Genomic DNA, 21,548 nt, shown 5'->3' on the forward strand with positions numbered 1-21,548 from the left:
TACTTGCTTTTAATACGCTGCCATTTTAAGTGCGCATGTTGTACAATTTCAAATGTATTTTAATTGCACCCTGCTCTGAAATTGCTCTGAGATGGAAGGTGGGTTTAAAAAGTTTCAAAAAATATTTTTCGATCATTTAAATATATATATATATATATATATAAAATGCTTCTTCCCTTCTCCATGCCAGCAAACTGTCCACCCAGGTTTGAAGTCTAGCATTGCAAGCCAAATAGCCCTGAGCGGCACTTAAATCTGTTCTGTTGCCTGAATATGCTGGGCCTTTTGCTAGATGCCAAGCCACAGGTGGTTGACTAAATACGCTTAATTGGAAATATTCTTGTTCTGTCTCCAAACATATGAAGAACAAGGAAAAAAAGAGAATCTGACAGCCTCTGAGAACCTGAGTCTGAGGGGAGATAAAACTGAATTTATGTCTCCTTTTGCTCGCTGGCTTGCTATCTAAGCCTTCAGCGCGTTTTGCCAATACATTTTCCAGCTTATCCCAGCAACAACAGGGACTAAAAACTTAGCCTTCTTAAAAAAGAAAGCTGCGATTCTCACAGGAGTTTGCAGAAAGCTGCCTCGGGGCTACATGCAGCCGGAGGGTGCTTTTCACAACCCACCTGTGGTGAAGATGCTGGCAACTCATGGTTTAATATCATCAGTAAAATTTAAACAGGGATAACTGTAATTACGGATAATCACAGGTGGAAGGGCACCACCTACAATTAGAAGGTTGGATTTTGACGGAATTGCCACAGTGATAAGATTCGCTGGGGAAATGCGCTCTCTCTCTCTCTCTCTCTCTCTCTCTCGTTTTGTTTTGTTTTGCTTGCTCAGATACTAAATCTGATGGATTTTCTTCTCTGGATAGGATAATGGCATTTTAAAACCAGATCTGATCCTTTCCAAAATTGGCAGGGTATCCTTGAAGCCTCAGTAGCCAGAACTGCTGAAAAACCCGTGTTCCTGGCCAGATTATTCAGCTACAGAGCAGCCTAGCTCTTGGGCAGAAGCTTATACCCAGGCGAGGGTCCATGGCTGGTTTCACTGTTGGCTTGCAGTGGTCCATTCGGTCATCTTCTGGTGGTGGTCTGGGTTTTGCCAGTTGCCAGGGGAAAGGATGGCCAAAGCAGAGTTCAGTGTCCTGAGAGACCAACGGTCAGGGATAAGCAAACATGGACCTGGAGGGCAGTAATGCAGAGGCTGCCTAGATGAATAAATAGCAGAGGGAATCCTATGGCAAGTGCAAGTGAGAGGCAGCCTAAGCAAACAGCTTGTCATGTGGCAAAGCTATTCCTGCACTCGACTATTTAAGACTGGGGGGGGGGGAGTGATGCAGTTTGGTAATTTTAGCCCATCTGGGCTCCATGATCTTAAGCTCTCCATGCCCTTTATGATGTGCCCTGCTCAGTGCCAGATTTATGTATAAGCTAAACAAGCTATATCTTAGGGCCCTTCTCTCATGGGGCCCCCCAAAAAAAATTAAAGGGAAAAAAGCTGGATGTACATTTCCATAATATATGTGTCCAGGGCAGTTGTTTACCAGCTCCACCTGGTACGTAGGCTGAGACCCTATCTGCATGCGGACTGCCTCGCCAGAGTGGTGCATGCTCTGGTTATCTCCCGCTTGGACTACTGCAATGCGCTCTACGTGGGGCTACCTTTGAAGGTGACCCAGAAACTACAACTAATCCAGAACGCAGCAGCTAGACTGGTGCCTGGGAGTGGCCACTGAGACCATATAACACCTGCCTTGAAAGAACTACATTGGCTCCCAGTATGTTTCCGAGCACAATTCAAAGTGTTGGTGCTGACCTTTAAAGCCCTAAACGGCCTCGGTCCAGTATATCTGAAGGAGCGTCTCCACCCCCATCGTTCTAACCGGACACTGAGGTCCAGCACTGAGGGCCTTCTGGTGGTTCCCTCACTGTGAGAAGCTAAGTTACAGGGAACCAGGCAGAGGGCCTTCTCGGTAGTGGCGCCCGTCCTGTGGAACGCCCTCCCACCAGATGTCAAAGAGAACAACAACTACCAGATTTTTAGAAGACATCTGAAGGCAGCCCTGTTTAGGGAAGCTTTTAATGTTTGATGTATTACAGTATTTTAATATTTTGTTGGAAGCCGCCCAGAGTGGCTGGGGAAACCCAGCCAGATGGGCGGGGTATAAATAATAAATAATATTATTATTATTATTATTATTATTATTGAGATAAAAAACAAATAGAATAAAACCTACATACAGCAACTGTGTTTTGTGTTGTGTAGGGTCATCTGATGTAAGTCATGGGCCCTGCCTGCTAGCCTGCTCCCTACAATATCACTGCTTTGCTCCTTTCTATATATAGGGAGCCTACATTCTGCATGGATTGGTTGCATAGCAACATGTACCAATGGCTTTAGATACCTAATAGGTCCATTAATTACCATATAGCATATATTCAACGCAAAAAACCAGTGACAATTTGTTGTTGACGAAGGACAGCTGGACGTATAAAGGGCCCCATTACCTTCAGTAGCTTAGGGCCTCCTCAAACCTAAATCTGGCCCTGGCCCTGCTTCACTTACTTAGGGTGTCCATGTATGCATTGTCAAAAAAGAGAAGATGCATCACCCCCCCCCAAAAGGTACAGATTTGCATAATATTTGCATGTACTTATATGTATAGATGCAAATATAAGAAACAATTACCATAATTTTAAATAGAAATTAATTTTTCAAAGATAATTTTTATTTGATTTTTACAAGGGTAGATTTATAACAATACCAAATCAACATCCACATTTAGTGATTTCTCTGAATCTCTGAATCCCCTCCATGGGTCTTATTGTCAGTGTTTTCAACTGCATATTGTTTCGTTCTCCATATTTTATATCTGTCCATATTGTCCATAATAATAGCTACATTACAAGTGTTATTAAAATCCTGCCATTGTTTTCATCTGCTTACAGTGGTAACCTAAATAAATGGTCAATTTCCCCCATTTTTTCTTAAAGTTTTTGCCTTCTTGGTTTCTGAGCTTTGCCAGACAGTTTTGCCATTTCAGCATAGTCCATCCGCTTGGCTTGCCATTAGTCTCTGGTCAGGACCTTGTTTTCTTTCCATCTCTGGGCTAGCAACATCCGTGCGGCTGTTGTTGCATACATAGAGAGTTTTTTCTGCTCCTTTGGGATATCGGTGCCTACAGTTCCTAATAAAAAAAGCTTCTGGGTTTTTTTTAAAACAAAAGTTATTTAAAACATTTTTTTTTATTCATTATATATCATTTCCTGGAAAGCTTTTATTACCTTACATGACCACCACATATGATGAAAGGTACCTTCTTTTTCTTTACATTTCCAGCAGGTATTTGTACTTGTTTTATACATTTTTGCTAGCTTACTAGGAGTCAAATACCGCCGGTACATCGTTTTCATATAATTCTCTTTCAGCATACAACATGCCGTGAATTTCAAATCTGTTTTTAAATAGAAATTCAGTCCATCTCGCCATAGTGCTGAGCAGCCTCTGTACCTGCTCAGTCTGTTGTCGAGATGCCAACTTTTGATGGGCAACTTCAATGCTCCTGCTCTCGCTCTCTTTATGATTCCCTGCCCCTTTAACTTGGCTGCTTGAAAGGCTGCAAATAGAGGTCACTTTCTAATAGAGCAACGGCATGTGATCTGTGGACTAGGGGAACTAGGCTAGTCCCCTAAATGTTCCTAGTGAATTAGAGTATTAAAGTATTAAAGCCTGGCGCCTCCTTCGTAAAGCCCAGGAAGCTTCTGCTCAGCAGGATCACGTTCATCCAGTCCCTTACCAACTGCACTGGCTCCCGGTGGAGTACAGGGTCAGGTTTAAGGTGCTGCTTTTGATCTTTAAAGCCCTATGCGACCTAGGACCCTTGTACCTACAGGACCGCCTCTCCTGGTATGCCCCGTGAAGGACCTTAAGGTCCACAAATGACAACATTTTGGAGGAAGGGAAAGGAGATTGTTAGCCGCTTTGAGGAAGGGAAAGGAGATTGTTAGCCGCTTTGAAACTCCTTAGGGTAGCGATAAAGCGGGATATCAAATCCAAACTCTTCTTCTAGCTAACAGTGGTCAGGGATGGTGGGAATTATAGAAGAGTTTGGATTTGATAACCCGCTTTATCACTACCCTAAGGAGTCTCAAAGCAGCTAACATTCTCCTTTCCCTTCCTTCCCCACAACAAACACTCTGTGAGGTGAGTGAGGCTGAGAGACTTCAGAGAAGTGTGACTGGCCCAAGGTCACCCAGCAACTGCATGTGGAAGAGCGGAGACGCGAACCCGGTTCACCAGATTACGAGTCCACTGCTCTTAACCACTACACCACACTGGCTCTCAAAACATCTGGAGGGCTCAAAACACCTGGAGGTCCGAGTTTGGGGATGCCTGAACTAACCAGACCCTGACCTGCTTATCTTCAGCAATGTGGTGGCCTCATGTGTTCTTCACACCATACCCTGGGACCACCTTGTCTCCAAGGCCCATAGGCAAGTCAATGACTCTTAATGGGCATCAAGGCAACGTGATGCACACAGCTTGCCATTTCATACCCTACAGGTGCTCAGGTATGCTTTGTACCGTCTTGGCTCTTGAACTGGCAGGTGACATATTGCTGCAGAGTAAATAAACACACCGCTACAACAGACAGAATAGAGTGTTTGGCTGCGCGACTCCGGCCGCTTGGCATGAGAAGAGCTGTGCTACAAACACGCCCTCCTGGTTTCGCCTGTGAAATGTCAGATCGTCCGAGAGCGACGGGACCTGAGAAAAAGCAGCCCGGGGATGCTCCACTGCTTCCTTGGCCTTGCAGGGCTGTTGAAGTGTCAACCCACACCTCAGGATTTCATTCCCCTAAGAGGCACCAGCGGCCAATCGCGAGGCTGGCCGTCAGCCCGGCTTCTCTGACTGGCTGGCTGATGCTGCAGATAGGTCAGCCTCAGCTAGGAAGGGTCTCGAGCTCTCGTGATGACTAAGCCATTGGGACACAGGCTGAATCCCATTGCCAGGCATGTTTTCGTCTCTACCCTTCCTAAATATAGGATGGGGAGGCATGCGTATGAATATGCCTTTTAGCATGCACATTCGATTGCACACTATCGGGGGGACTTGACGTCTGGAGTTGGGATTCTGACAAGGAGGGCTGATCTGCGCACAGATTAATTGAACACATGCTGATTGAGCATAGCTCAGCAGATTCTTAAAGGGGGGGCATCACAATGGGGGGGGGGTCACAGCGCACCTTCCACATGTAATGGGGCCTTACTCTCAACATTTCTCTCTCTCTGTCTCTCCCTCTCTCTCTCCATGTTCTCTCTCTCTCTTGGCCTCCTTCCCAACCATCTCTTTGCTCAGTATCGATCACACCCACCAGCTGATCACCCCCTGGTCATTTAGCTCTCAACGGGAGCCGATTGGCTGGATAATTAATTTGCTGCCTAATTAACTCACTTTGAGATGAGATCCCCCCCACTCCAATCCCACATCGTCTGTGGTTTCACTTGCATCTGCCCACATAAGCTCGAAAATAATATTTCAAACTCCGAGCTGCCAGCGCTTAATATTTACAGCTTTGGGGTTTGCCAGTTCTGTGTTTCATAGCCTTACTTTCCTTTCCTGCTCCCACTGTCCTTCAGCATTTCTGTCTCACGCCTTCTGCCTCGGGGGGACACAGCCGGGCTGCGAATCCCTTGAACACGCTTGTGTAAGGCGTTGCCTACGCTTCTTGCTGTGACATTGTAGGAGGCAGGAGGCAAGGCTGCGAAGTATGGAATAGCGTGACGCTCGGAGACCAAACACCAAGGATGTCCTCCCGCATCCTTTGCAGGCGTTGTTTACGCAGCTCCTGGTTAAAATACGGAACTGGCTCCCATGGGAGGCAGTGATGGCCACCAATCTAGGCAGCTTTAAAAGATAGATAGAGGAAATCTAGGGTCACGGGTGGCGCTGTGGGTTAAACCACAGAGCCTAGGGCTTGCCGATCAGAAGGTCGGCGGTTCGAATCCCTGCGACGGGGAGAGCTCCCGTTGCTCAGTCCCTGCTCCTGCCAACCTAGCAGTTCAAAAGCACGCCAAAGTTCAAGTAGATAAATAGGTACCGCTCCGGCGGGAAGATAAATGATGTTTCCGTGTGCTGCTCTGGGACCCACATCCCTTCAGCGGGACTTAGTTCTGAGTAAAAATGCTTAGGATGGCAGTGTAAGGCTGCACAGTCCCTGCTATCTGGGAGTAAACTTCATTGAATACAGTGGGACTGACTTCTGAGTAGACTCTGTATGGTGCCATTTACAGTAAAGGAGTAAATACCCCCTCTATGTCTTTAAAAAACGGCTGGTTGCTGAGGCATGAAAGAATTTAGAGTGGATTGGTGACATTTTCCTTCGAAATTATAGGAAGCTTCACCATTTCCTTCATTTGGTGCAGGGAAATTTTATTGTCAGTACAAACAGGGCTCTGTTTTCGCACCCCCACACCGCACCACTTTAAAATTTTCTCCGACATGTGGAGGGGAGGAAAAACAGGCATATTCCGGGATCAAATCAGAAACTGGGACGGCTTCTGTAATTCCCACACTGTCCCTGGAAAACAGAGACACTCGGAAGGGTGTGCGTGATGGACATCCATCTTGTTTGTTTACCACCCTCTGATTCTCAGAAAAGCATCTTTCCTCTGGACACAGTGTTTCATGTTAAGTACCATGGACAATGAACATCGGCTGGTCCTTGGGGGGTGTTCCCTGCTTCTGTCAGGCCGTTCTGTGATTTTCAGCACTTGTTCTCATAAATGACAGGTGCATTCTGTGTTTGCATCTCAGGTACAAAGGAGCAGCTTCCTGAAATGCTTTTTTTTTTTTAGTTGGTTGGTTGTTTCTTTTTACATGAGATGCTGCGGATGGAATCTGGGGCCTCCTACATGAAAGGAGTGCTCTCTGCCAACATGACAATCCCCCCCCCCCACTCCGCCTTACCTCTCACATGGGGATAATTGCACTTACTGATTGTTCCAACAAGACTTCTTTAAGGTACAGAAGAGACTTGTGGGAGGAACTGGCCGTCTTAAGCTTGTTACTTAGGAAGCACTGCTCATCGTTAACCAGACTCCCAATTTTCATTCTCTGTTTCCCAGAAGGTTCTTTTTTTCAAATTCCCTACCTCCTGGGGTTATGTGTATTATCTTGTGTGTGTGTGTGTGTGTGTGTGTGTGTGTGTGTGTGTTTTAAGGAAAGGAATTGTCTAACGCGCACTCGTACGGCTGGGGGAAACTTAGCAGTTGGATCTGAACGTAACCTAAAAGGTCAAAGGGCAGGGGGCAAACGATACAGCCTGATACTGAAATCACTCGGCGGTAGATAAAAGGAAAAGGGACCCCTGACCATTAGGTCCAGTCGCGGACGACTCTGGGGTTGTGGCGCTCATGTCGTTTTATTGGCTGAGGGAGCCGGTGTACAGCTTCCGGATCATGTGGCCAGCATGACTAAGCCGCTTCTGGAGAACCAGAGCAGCACACGGAAACGCTGTTTACCTTCCCGCTGGAGCAGTACCTATTTATCTACTTGCACTTTGACGTGCTTTCGAACTGCTAGGTTGGCAGGAGCAGGGACGGAGCTGCCGACCTTCTGATCAGAAAGTCCTAGGCTCTGTGGTTTAACCCACAGCGCCACCCTTCGGCTGTAGATAGGGAGGGGCAAATCTAGTTGATTTCGGTTCCCCCATTTCTCATTTTTCCAGTCTTCAGTTCAACACATTTCCACATCTGTTTGTGAATTCTCCCCGGAAAAAAAAACAACCTCCTATTTAAAATCCTTTGGCATTTTAGGGCAAATTTCTCCCGATATACACATTTTTTTGTATGCAACTCTGGTCTAGAGCGCACGTTTCTTCAAAGCAACTCCTCCTAATATAATGGTTTTGTTTTGTTTTTTTAAAAGTTCCTTTCACTAACAGTTTCTATACACACTTTACTCTAGCACAGGCATAGGCAAACTCCAGATTTTTTGGGACTACAACTCCCATCATCCTTAGCTAGCAGGACCAGTGGTCAGGGATTATGGGAATTGTAGTCCCAAAACATCTGGAGGGCCGAGTTTGCCTAAGCCTGCTCCAGCATATGCATCTACACACACTACCATAACTTAGCTGGAGAACTGCATGCAGTCTTTGGAGAAGTGCAAAATTTGAAGGGCGGCTTGTTTTGCAGATCATTTCAGAAAGTGCAAATCTGGTAGGTTTGCCTTTAAAGGTGAACCAAATTGATATTCCCTCCCTCCTCATCCCTAATGGGATGTGCTTTGCATACAGAACATGTGCTTTGAATACTGAATGTTCCATTTATTTATTTATTAAATTTGTACCCCGCCCTTCACCTGCAGACCTCAGGGCGGTCCACAACATAAAAATGCAACGTAAAAGCGCAAATACATGATAAAAAACAGGAACGAAACAAACAGACCAGTAAACCCCACAGCACTTCCAGTTAAGAGGTACCTGGCGTGCCACTTCTCTGGGCCCATGCTAACCCAGCTTCCAGGAACGTGCTGCTTTCCAGATGTTTTAAACAACAACTCCTGACATGATCGCTCCATGCTGACGAAGGCCGTGCCAAGCCGAGGAGTTCAAATGCAGACTTCCATATGGCCCCAATTCCTGGCATCTCAATATAGTTCTCGATGTGTTACTGGATCGATTTGCATATCCTTGGAGATGGTTGTGAGGACTGCAGCGCAGGGGTGGCGGTTGGGGAACATTCTGGGTTTGTAAGCAGCTGCCAAGTTCTTTGCTTCTCACTCGGCAACCAGCGATATGCGTGGCCTGAGACTTCCACGCGCAGAAGTTGAGCTGGGGAACAATTCGCTTAGGAAGGCTGTGTGGGTGGCACAGACACCACGGCTTTTAAAGGCAGAGGAGCCTGGTCTTCTGAGGCACCTGTTTGCCTAACTGCATTTGTTCCCCCCCCCCCAAAATTGAGAAGCAAATGGGGCTTGGGCAGGGGGGACGTTATGTTCACTGGTGATGCTGAGCAGGGCCAGCCTGTTGGGTAACAGCAGATAATAATAATAATAATAATAATAATAATAATAATAATAAAATAAATAAATAAATTTTATTTATATCCCGCCCTCCCCAGCCGAAGCCGGGCTCAGGGCGGCTAGCAACAATAAAATAGTGCAACATTCTAAAAACATTTCATTATAAAAATTAATGAAAATCAAATTGATGGCAACCATTAAGCTGAAGTTCTGTGAAGATTGCCAAAGGAGGGAGTCAGGCTGCGCCCTGACCAAAGGCCTGGTGGAACAGCTCTGTCTTGCAGGCCCTGCGGAAAGATGTCAAGTCCCGCAGGGCCCTAGTCTCTTGGGACAGAGCATTCCACCAGGTTGGAGCCGCAGCCGAAAAAGCCCTGGCTCTAGTTGAGGCCAGCCTAACCTCCCTGTGGCCTGGGATGAGATGTGCCCCCCCCCAAGACAAGGGGCGTAGCCCCCCCCCAAGACAAGGGGCAAGTTACAGCACAAAATCTCACAAGCCCCTCTCCTTCTTTGGAATGAAAACACAACAATAATAAAATTAAATAGCTCAGTTGTTACAGCATGAGATTTTAAATCTCAGATCGTGGGTTGGAGCCCCACATTGGGCAAACAGATTCCTGCGTTGCAGGGATCAGTGTTTCTCCCATTGTTTTTGGACTACAAGTCCTATTGTCCCTGACCATTGGTCCTGCTGGCTAGGGATGATGGGAGTTGTAGTCCAAAAACAGCTGGAGACCCAAGTTTGGGAAACCCTGGATTAGATTATTTTTGGGGTCCCTTCCAACTCCACAGTTCTGTGATTCTGTGAAATAAAGTCAACACTTTGCTGCCCTTTCATGACCTCTAAAACCAGCTGCCTGAGGTATCCCCCTTATTCTGCCACAGTTTTTGTTACTCAGTGGTCGCTCCTAGGCCCTGGAATTGCCATCCTTTGTTCATTCCCTTATAGCAGAGCGTCCGTGTGAAGTTGTTGTTAGCCCATTGCATCCCAGCTTAGTGGTTAAACTAGGCCACAGCCTAGCTGGTTGTCAACATTCCTCAGATGAAAATAGGGACATATTCCATATCAAGTGTCCCTCTTCCAACCCCTGCTCTACAGATGCTGTGGTCAATCGCAACACGCCGGAGCCAAGTTATTCTGGGGCATTGTGGGGAAATGCCTCACAGTTGTCTGCTGCAAAAATTGTTGTGGTGCCACCACCAGTAAGTCCATGGAAAGGGGATGCTGATGTCAGGGACGTGCTGATACCAGGGGAGCCTATCAGATGGCATTTTGCTGAGCTGGTCCTGGCAAACAGATTACGAGCAGAATGTATAAACTTTTTGTTGTTGTTTAAGATTGCTTTTTTATCCACTGTTCAGTCCTAGTCTGTTTTTCTTTTCTGTATGGACCTTAATTCTACCAGACATTGCCTTGAGTTGTGAAATCGGGTGAGGAGAGAACTTACTAATGAACCCATGAACGTTGAATTTTTATTTGGACTGCCTTGACAAAAATCAAGACAATTGGCGAGCCCTATTACATAGTCCTATTCTTGGATTTTGCCTGTGTCATCAATTTACAGCTTTACCACAATCATTATAGCCTCTGTGGTTAGGAAGGATTCATCACCCACGATACCTCAGGCTAGCTGTCAAGAGGCAAGAGACCTTTGTGTTTTACCCAGGATTCTTGCTCTCGAGATCACTCGATGCAGAGGTCACCCCCACACTGCCAGGGTGTGCAGAGAAAAATCATCCACACCCAATCCTTTCAGTGCAAAATCAAATCGAGGGATAGGGAATTTGTAGTCTTGCAGATATTGTTGGAAATGCTGGCTGGGGCTGATGGGAAGCAGAGTTCAGTAAAATCTGGAGTTCCCAATCCATGGGAATCTACAGTATTGGAAACCATGGAGAAATGTTGGAGGGAATAATAATAATAATAATAATAATAATAATAATAATAATAATAATACAGTTGTACCTCGGAGGTTAAATGCCTTGCGACTCGAACGTTTTAGCTCCTGAACGCTGCAGACCCGGAAGTGAGTGTTCCAGTTTGCAAACATTTTTTGGAAGCCAAACACCAGACAGGGCTTCCGCAGCTCCTGATTGGCTGCAGGAGCTTCCTGCAGCCAATCGGAAGCCGCGCCTTGGTTTCCGAACATTTTGGAAGTCAAAAGGGCTTCCGGAACTGATTCCATTCAACTTCCGAGGTACGACTATATAGGGAAATGATTGATCTTTTACTGTGCTTAATGATTTTAGTTTGTTGGAAGTTGCGCAGAGTGGCTGGGCAACTCACTCAGATGGGTGGCAAACAAACAAACAAACAAACAAACAAACAAACAAACAAACAAACAATTACTGCTACTACTAGCATCCTGCAATAGTTACCACTTTCCCCTCTACAATACGTGGCCAACCTACTACTACTCCAGACTCAACCAAAATCTTTTCCATAAAGATCCTATTTGGGACCTGCAGTACTCCCTGCTACTGCACTAACCCCCTCACTCACTGAACGAAGAACAATATCAAGTTGTCTGCTGTGCTCCCTGGAAGCACAGGCATTGATTGCTGTTCATCTGACCAGTTGGAAACTTTTTTATTCAACTGGTTGGGCAAAGGTTTTCTGGTGATTGCCTTTTGTTGTTGTTGTTGAAGTTCTAACATGATAAGAACAGCTGCAAAATAAGAACTTTGATCACGGACAGGTCTGACAGCTATGCAAATTACAGAAACAAATTAGTCCACCGTTACTGCAAAATAATGAAAACAACCTTTTCGGCGGCAAAGAAGTTTCAAGGCCCAAGTCCAGTCCCTCGAAGGGACTATATAAAGGAAGCCAGCCGGATCACATGGCAGATTTACTCCTTGGTTCTTGTGGCAAGCAAGATGGCGGCCATGGGCAGGAACCGCCACCCTTTGTGTTCCTCTTCCTGTTTGGAGATGCCTGCAGTTATAGCAGTTGACCAGTCGGAGGAGCTTTGCTAAACTGCTAGCTGTGCCCCTGACTGTTGCAAGGTTGGGGGGCAGCCTTTTCTAAGAAATGACATCACAATGAGATAAAAAGAGTGTGCTGCCACGTATACATTGACCATGTTTGGATGGCCATATCTTGACTTAAAAAGTCAAGGTATGAGCAAGGCCTTTGGTTACAAATGCAAGCCATCTTATCCTCTTTTTCACAAAGCAGGTGAACAAACCAGGAAGTCTGGAACAAACCATTCATTACATTCATTTCCCGTTTCTTTCCTGAACCAGAAAACAATGGTTAACAGTTTTGAAAAAGCCAGCATATGAAGTCATAGTTTCATAACATTGTAGAATTGAACCTAGCAGTTCGAAAGCATCCCAATGCAAGTAGATAAATATGATATGATACGATAATCTTTATTGTCACTGCCCCATACAGAACAACGAAATTGAAAAAAATCTACATCAGACATTCAAAAACCCGCAAGCCTACTATTCCAGCTATCCCAGCCTGGTTAGCACCTAAAAACTCTGATACCCCATAACTGAATACAATATACTCACATAAAGACTATCTTACACTGCGTTTAAAACCAAAATCGCATTTGGATAGAAACTGTTTCTCAGGTAGCTAGTCCTAGTCTTTATAACCCTGTACCTTGTTCCAGAAGGCAGAAGCTGAAAGAGATAATTTCCGGGGTGCGTACTATCCTGCGCTATCTCTGCAGCTTTCTTATGGCACCTGGAAGCATAGATTTGATCCAAGGTGGGAAGAGTGCAACCAGTTATTCTCTCCGCAGTCTTTACAACCCTGGACAGCATTGTTTTTTCCCTGGCCGTGCAGCTCCCAAACCACACACACAGACCATAAGTTAATACACTCTCCACAGTACAATGGTAAAATGCCATCAACAGGTCCTTTGAGAGATTATTTTTCCGGAGGATTCTCAGAAAATAGTCCAACCCCCTGCAATGCAGGAATCTCAACTAGATCGATCCTACAAGACAGGTAGCCATCCAGCCTCTGCTTTAAAACATCCAAGGAAGGAGAGTCCACCACCTCCTAAGGAAGACCACTGCACTGCTGAACAGCTCTTACTGTCAGAAAGTTCTTCCTGATGTCTGAATCTTATTGTTCATGGGTCCTTCTGGGCCATTCAAACTCATGCTTTCTTTTTTAATTGTTATTATTTTAATGTACAAATGAATATACAGTGGTACCTCGGGTTACATACGCTTCAGGTTACAGACTTCGCTAACCCAGAAATAGTGCTTCAGGTTAAGAACTTTGCTTCAGGATGAGAACAGAAATTGTGCTCCGGCGGCGTGGCAGCAGCAGGAGGCCCCATTAGCTAAAGTGGTGCTTCAGGTTAAGAACAGTTTCAGGTTAAGAGCAGACCTCCGGAACGAATTAAGTACTTAACCCGAGGTACCACTGTACTTCTGCCCACCTAGGGAGTCCCCTGAAGTATGCAGAAACCATTATATATATTTTTGGCCCTGTTTCATTTCCAAACAGCATCACTAAAGTTTGGTATTAGAGAGAGAACAAGTGGGGACTTGCCACGTTGCTTTTTCGGATTAGGAAGCTGTGACCCTCCAGATGTTATCTTCAACATTTCATTGGCATAGACAATGAAGACTCTTGAGGCGCCTTGAAGACAAATGGATTTGTTCTGGAATGAATGTTCATAGACTACAGTCTACTTCATTAGATACATCTGCTGAAGTGGACTGTAGCCCACAAAAGCTTATGCCATAATTACTGACTTGCCATTGGTTCGCGTCCTACTCTCCAGAGCAGGAGAGGTTGTTTGAAACTGTTAACCACAGTTTCCCAGTTGAAACGAAACTGCAAACAATATCTAGTGGAAGGCCTCTTGGTTGTTGGCTTCCGCTGCGAAGAGAGAATCAAAGGGACTGCATAAGCGATTGAAAGAGGAGCTTGGCTGGCAGAGCGTGAGGCTCTTAATCACATGGGTCGTGGGTTTGAGCCCCATGTTGGGCAAAAGATTCTTGCATTGCAGGGAATTATACTAGATGACCCTCGTGGTTCCTTCAGTTCTATGCTTCTATGCTTCCGTGAAAGGCTTGTTCAAATCCTGACTTATTAAGCCAAAAGTAAATTTGAGATGTATTTTAAAATGTTAATTTATTTTATAATGTATTTTTTTAATTGCTGATTTTATTTATATTTTTAAACATTTTTTAGGTCAGCTTGTCAGATTTTATGGGCAATTTTAATGTATCTTTAATATTTTATGTAATCTTCTTATAGGTTTTGTTGATGAATAAATCCTGTTAAATTAAATAAATCAATAAGAAGAGGATACAATTATCTGGACATTCCCAGTGGCATTCTTAGCTTCATGTAATGTTTGGCAATATTTAACCACAGTCACGGAACAGGCTGACAATTCACCGGCCAATCCTCTTTGCACCCTATGGTAGCTTAGTAATTATTTTCATTTGTCCCATTGTCACAAGCCACACTTGTCTGCACAAAAGCCACATTCTGCGCACGCGAGGTGCAATTTGGCCCCACGCCCCATTTCATATCAATTAAAGATGCACTCCTTTATTATTCATATGTTTATTAATTAAATCCATGGATCATCTTTCCTCCCCCATAAGGATTTCCCAAGGTAGTTCACCGTTCAGATATAAAATACATGCAAGATTAAAACCGGCTCCGTGATGCAAGCGACAAAGGCAACAAAACACAAAAATAGCACCAGACAGCAGACGAGGTCAAAATCGTAATAATATTAGGCAGCCTTAAGACCAACCAGATGAAAACCCAACAATTGCTTTTAACCACCTTCAAATGTCCTGTGGGATGAAAGCTGCTTTTATAAAAACTGGGAGGGAGGCAACCTAATGAGTTTCCTAAGGGAAGGAGTTCCCCATAATGGGTACCAGAACAAACAAATAAAGCCCAGAGCATTGCATTTTCCCTTTCACCAGCTTCTTTTGCTCTCATTCCAGGTGTAAGAGGTTGCCTGGTCTCACATCACCTTGGGAAGAGGCCAAGTGCTCATACTTGATTCAGACACTAACCATTAACCTGAGGGCAGCAACAAATGGCCAGGAGAATGGCGTTTGTGGTTTGTAGTAGGGCCATACCTTTGCAGTGTGTTCCGGTGCACTGTGCATAATGCAACCCCCATCCCGCTCCTCCCTGTCTTCCCTTTGTTTAGGGGGGGGGGGAAACAAAGGGGGAAAACCTCCCTGCTGCAGGCCTGTGTTAACAGCCCTGCCAGTGAGTGATATAAAACCCTCCTTTTCAATGTGCATTCATGATGATAGGTGCCCATGATGATATTGCGGCGGTTATACGCCATCTCTCTGTGATTACTGTTCGCACCTCCACATAGGTGCCAACTCCCCAGGACCCTGGGGGCTCAAGCACCCACAAAATTCCCCACCAAGAGGCTGGGAGCCCACAAATTTCGGTCCATGCTGCAATGGCACCCACGGCTCCAGGCACCCATGGTTGCGGGACCCAGCTGGCACTCCTGCGCTTGCAGAAACTTTTTGAGTGGACCTAGTGCTTTGTTGCCTTTCAGTGCATGTCCTTTAAGCTCCTCCTGAAATCCTGCAAGTTTTCATACCACAAATGTTTGTTGCTGTTGTTTTGCGTTTGTTGTGCCCCACCAGTGAGGCAGTAACATTGGGGAAGCATCACAGGGCAATTACTAAAGCAAAATGATGTGTGGATGATCCAGGAGAAATCCACCACAAATGTACTATTACTGCATCAATGACATGTTGCAAGACACCCGCCTGCCACACTGTAATCAGTCTAGGAGGACCTAAATACCCACAGGGTAGAAATTAAGTACGTGGGTGCTTTTATTTATCATAGAAATGCTTCCCGCCCCTTATCCTCTCCCCCTTCCTCATATTTTGTTTAATCCTGGCAAAGAAGGAAATTATATGGCTTGGGAACGGGAAGTGATAGACAAATTAGTGGAAGGTTTTAACCTCAGATGATTAACCTCTTTCCAGCCCTCTCCTCTTTGCTGTCCATCATCAGTTCCCAGCGGAGAGTCGCTAGCTAGACATCTTTGCATCATTATCTCCTGTGTCATTTTTCTGGGTGTTGAACATTCCTCTCCCGCCGACGCCATGAGGCCGGCTGTCGTGAAAATTGGCGAGTGTTGCTAGAGCAGCCACTGCCACTGGAGGACTAGCCTTAGCTGTGGTCCAAAACATCTCAAGGGACCACCTTGGCAACGGCTGGTAGTCTCGCTTCTTCCTGTGTTTGGCTCTTGTTCTGCTCATAGCTGTCAACTTTTCCCTTTTCTTGCGAGGAATCCTATTTGGAATAAGGGAATTTCCCTTAAAAAAAGGGGAACGTTGACAGCTAGGGTTCTGCTCTGTCTGCAAAGAGGTATTAACCACGTAATTCAGGCAGCCGATAATGGTTTTTCTTCCCCTCACAGCAAAGTCACATGGCCCCAGAGCCATGTACTAAGTCCTTCAGCCAATCAACGTAGTTTCTCTTTACAGCTGTCACCAGGGTAGAGATAGGTTTGGCTCCGGAAAGTTTTGATGGGTTGTGAAATCCAACCTGAAAGCGAGAGGACAGCACTCATTCAGTGTTAATAAGATAGATGCACGCTGGTAAGCATTGGTTGGGCAGACTAAATCACCAGCTGTGTTTGGGGTCAATAGATCTTTAAACCATGGGTGTATATATTCACACCTTGTCAGTAACAGCATGGCAGCTCTTGCAACATGGCAGCTCCCAGACCCTGGTGTCAGCACCTGGCAGCCGTGGGCAACGAATTGCCACGGCCCCAACCACCTGGCAGGCCCCCCTGCTGATGCAGCGGAACCCCCCCCCCCCCCAATTTTCCTGACCCAGCTCTCTGAGCAGCACCAGGCAGCTGGCTCCAGCTACTTTTTATATTATTGTTGTTTCACACAGTGCCCCTTGCATAACGTTTCTCTGATGGGTTAACGGAGGAATCCGAGGGCTCCCTTGGGCAAAAAACAAAGACACCAACCAGGACAATTTGGAGCAAAAGAGCAGCCTGTAGGCTTGGCCTTTATTGGAAACTGTCGCGACAGGACTCCCACCCACAACAAGATGAAGCAAGATGGAAGCCCAGAACAAAAGAAGATCCCAACTTTTATTAGTTACTAATCCTCCAAGCTACACCCCTAGAACTACATCATGACTACATCATTGATACATCACAAAAAGGAGGGGTTGCGGGAGGGGTTTGTGGAGGTAACCTGAGTATTTTGTCACCTGGCTGGTTCCTCCTTTCCCCCTCCTCATGAGTACTTTCCAGATGACAAAGGGGAGCTTACAGTTTCCTGCCCCCAAAGGGAAGAGCTGATCATTGTCCTTTGTTCCAGTCCGCACTGAATCCACTCCCATATGCAAGTTCTTTGTGACCTTGATGGTCTTCTGTCTAAGACCATCAGGGTTGGCATAACAACTGGGCAGGGCTCCTGTGTACATGCTGGTACGCTCAAGGGATTATGGCCACCCTGTATCAAACCTATCCCCTTTGATAGTCCTTTCTTCATGGAGCAAAATAAAAGTGGACCGGTGTAAATCCGATGTACGGTTGATTTACTATGAATTTATAACAGAAACGTCACATATGTCATGTGTGAGTGTGTGTGTCGTGTTTGGGATGCAGGTGCCCAGTGCGAATTTGAAGCATTGCCTCACCAGTCAGGTAAGCCTGCCGGGCCTCGCCGATGGAGGAAAACTTTGGCCGGGGGCCACTGACATTTATTTATTTATTTAGAAAACGCCCCCTCGTTGCTTTGCATTCCAAAGCATCTCAGAACCATGCGCCAAATAGGAATCGATACAGTGACATTAATAAGAAACATTTCAAAAGCCATATTAAATTAACAGTATACTGTTCATGTAATAAATACCTGTGTTCATGCGCCCATCCAAAATCCCAACCTGCTCACTTTGTACAGGAGAGGCAGCTGGCCAGACCCTCCCCAAATTATGCAGCTTAGGGACTCAGAAGAAATATTTCCTGTCCACCTGGGGCAACACACAACCATCTCTCTCCTCACCCCCGCCACACATATCTGAAGGAAGCAAATTATGAGGATGGGTGGGAGAAACCTTCCATGGTTTTTTTTTTTGGGGGGGGGGGTGATGGTGGTGGTCGCTTGGTTTGTTTTGCTTCCTTCAGATGTTATTTGCAACTGCTTAAGAGCAGACATACCAAAATGGCTTCCACCCTGCTGCCTAGGGTTGCCATATTTCAAAAGATTATTTATTTATTTTAAGAAACCCACCAAAATTGTTGAGCTTTCTTTGGGAACAAACCCAAGTTGTTTGGGAAACCTCCCCCCCCCCCCAATAATGATTTTAAGCCTTTGGAGCTGTTTCTGCTACTTTTTCCATTCTGTTGCCATACATCCGGGTTTTCCCTGTCATTTTGCCGCTTCCGCAAAATTCTCCCCCTGACAACACCACCAAATCTTTATTATGGTCATAGAGAAGCAAAAGGAAGGAGGGGTACAATCATTTAAAATCTTAAAAAAAAAAAGTTCTAAAAAAACCTAAAATGAGTTAAAACAGAAAGTATATAAGTCTATAAGAATCCTAAAGAAGCTAAGTGAGTCTAGAAGAATGGCAGATGAAGATGATGGACTATGCAGAATTAGCAAAGCTGACAGGGGAAATCTGAAACCAGAGGAGCCCAACATTCCAGAGAGATTGGAGTAAATTCAATATATAGACAATTATTGTAAACATATAAAAACACTAGCAGGACTGCAATAAATCTTGCAATGTATATTAGAAGAATTTTTTTAAAACATTTGATTAAAGTTTAAAAAATATTGGAATAAATGTAGAATTGTGATGATATAAATGTGCAGAAATACGACGTTAGCATGTGAAAACCAGATGACGAGACGGAGGGAAGTCGAGTGGTTCTGCAGAGCTAAAAGTTATGTAAAAAGGAATAAGATGTTATGTGAATGTTAAAAATGGAAAATCTCTCTATCTATCTCTATCTATCAATCTCTCTCTCTATCTATCTATCGATCTATCTATCTATCTGTCATCATCTGTCTATATTAAAGAAGCTAAGCGAGTCTAAAAGAAGGATTAGGAACATTAGACAAGAGTGAAAGTTCGTAAAAAGTTAGTATATATAAGACTGTAGCTATCAGCCTACAGAGCACTCCAATGCGAGTGCTCATTATATCTGGTTTGTGGCACAGGCCATCATCTGACGGATTTTGAGCGCTGCTGTGCAGAATCTGGCAACGTTACATGTTGTAGCACGGTTGGTATCTGAAAGCAGCAGGGAGATATAGAATTGTCCTGTGTGCCTTGGGTACTTACGCAGTAATAATAATAATAATAATAATAATAATAATAATAATAATAATAATAATAATTTTTTATTTATATCCCACCCTCCCCAGCCTAAGCCTGGCTCAGAGCGGCTAACAATGGTAAAAATAACACAGTTTACATAAAATCATAATCAATTAATTGAAATACATTCTACATTCATGGTAAGATGAGGCTAGTTCAAATGTCTCTCTAATAAAGACATTGGAGAAGCACATGCTCTGTTGCTTCTATTTGTCCAGAGTCACAGGGGCATTGTGACTCCATCGTGACCCTGGCACCATTTTTACACCTGAAAGTCAGGGCGTATCGGGAATTTTTCTGACATACGGCAAGCCTACTGCTACCAAAATGGCACCACCTATGCACCAAAGGGGAGGTATCAGCAGGCTTGGTGGGGGAACCCCCAGTTTTATAGAATAGAATCACAGAATTGTAGGACAGCTCCCCAAGGGTCATCTAGTCCAACCCCCTGCAATGCAGTGGTCTCCCATCCAATTAGAAACCACACCAGACCCTGCTTAGCTTTGCAAATATGGTAGCAGTTTTCTTGATTCACCACTACGCTTCACATAACCTGCAGAGGTTAAAAAGAAACCCCAGAGCATCCCAGTGAGGGACTGAGTGTGCTCAGTGGGCACAGAATGCTGACTGAGTGTTGGGAGGGATGGAAGATAAAATTGGTGGTGAGGAGGAATGGTATTGGGGCGGGGGGGGGGAAGCATGGCTGGCTGGCACTCTCGGCAGGAGCATTCCAGGCTGCAATGTTTTGTAGCAAGTCCCCCTTCTGCAAATCTATTCTACAGGTGACTTGACAGCCATTCTATCTCCTCTCCTCTGATTATTGAGTTATCAGTTTCTCCACTAAATTCCGGTTTCCAGGAACCTTTGAGGGAAAGCCAGTTAAATGTGTTGGAGACCAGTGTAAGTTTGTAAAATCGATTTGCCCTGAAGTGAGAGCGAGAACCCTAAAGTGGGATCTGAATGACCCTGCATCTGTAGAAATATATTGGAGAGATAGAGCACTGGATTTTTAAATTTTCATTTCTGGGGACATTTTTTTTTTGAAGACACATGTTTTGCTAGGTTCTAAGAGAAACGTTTCACCAAGAACAGCAAGGCTGTGTGTGTGTGTGTGTGTGTGTGTGTGTGTGTGTGTTTGAATGTAGTATGATTTCCAGACACTCACTGTAATTTCCCCCGTCTCCAAATGTGGATTTAAACCACCCCTTTGTCAACATAATTTGCGGTTAAAGAAACATGGGGTGACGCTCTTCCCCTGAGTGTTAACTCGTTTCATGTGACTGAGTGGATGTAATTTTTGCAAGAAGAGAACCACACGGGGTGGCGATTATTCTGGATTAATTCATGTGGGCTAAGAGTGTGATCTTGCGTGCCCAAATTAACTCAAATTATTTTGTTACCTTCGCTTAAAGATCTTACGAAGTTAGAAAAAATGCATCAAAATACGAGCCTGTTAAATACAAATTCAACAGATATCAAATATGAATTAATTTTTGGATGTTGGTTAAAGAGTGAGCTGGTATTCTTTACTTGCTTGGGTGGAGGATAAGACATTTCGTGACATCAGGTGGCCAGATGCATAGTCGGTACGTTGTGCATCCGACAAACTAGGCTTTTGCCTTCAGAAACTCAAGCCGCAATAGATGTATTGGTTTCTTAGCTTTCGCAGCCAGAACTCTTTGTTATATTTGCTAAAACAGACTAAAACAGCTGCTCTTCTGGCAGGTGACCAGAGAATGAAGGGAAAAGTGGGTGTGACAAATGGGGAGGGGGGTAGAAAGGATGACTGGGGATAAGAGCAGTGAAGGAGGACGATGGTGGGGAGGGGTGAGAGATAAACTGGGAATAAGGAGGTGGCTCAAGGGGCAATGGGCCTGACCTCTGTGGCACTCCTGTATGGGGGGGGGGAATAGGTGGGTAGGGCAGTATACCTGAAGTAGCGTCTCCACCTCCATCATTCAGCCCAGACACTGAGGTCCAGCGCCGAGAGCCTTCTGGCGGTTCCCTCACTGCAAGAAGTGAGGTTACAGGGAACCAGGCAGAGGGTCTTCTTGGTAGTGGCACCCACCCTGTGGAACACCCTCCCATCAGATGTCAAGGAAATAAACCACTTAGGAAACATCTGAAAGCAGCTCTGTATTGGGATGTTTGCAATGTTTGATGTTTTATTGTG

At 45.1% G+C, this 21,548-nt stretch overlaps 1 protein-coding gene across 2 annotated transcripts in view; it reads left to right on the forward strand.

Annotated features, from left to right (window-relative positions):
• The window catches only part of LRRC4B (leucine rich repeat containing 4B), a 145,147-nt gene that overhangs the window by 52,979 nt on the left and 70,620 nt on the right, over positions 1-21,548 (forward strand). The gene's annotated exons all lie outside the window — the stretch shown is intronic.

Source organism: Podarcis liolepis, assembly GCF_965112155.1.
Source record: "Podarcis liolepis genome assembly, chromosome: 13".
NCBI classification, from domain to species: domain Eukaryota; kingdom Metazoa; phylum Chordata; class Lepidosauria; order Squamata; family Lacertidae; genus Podarcis; species Podarcis liolepis.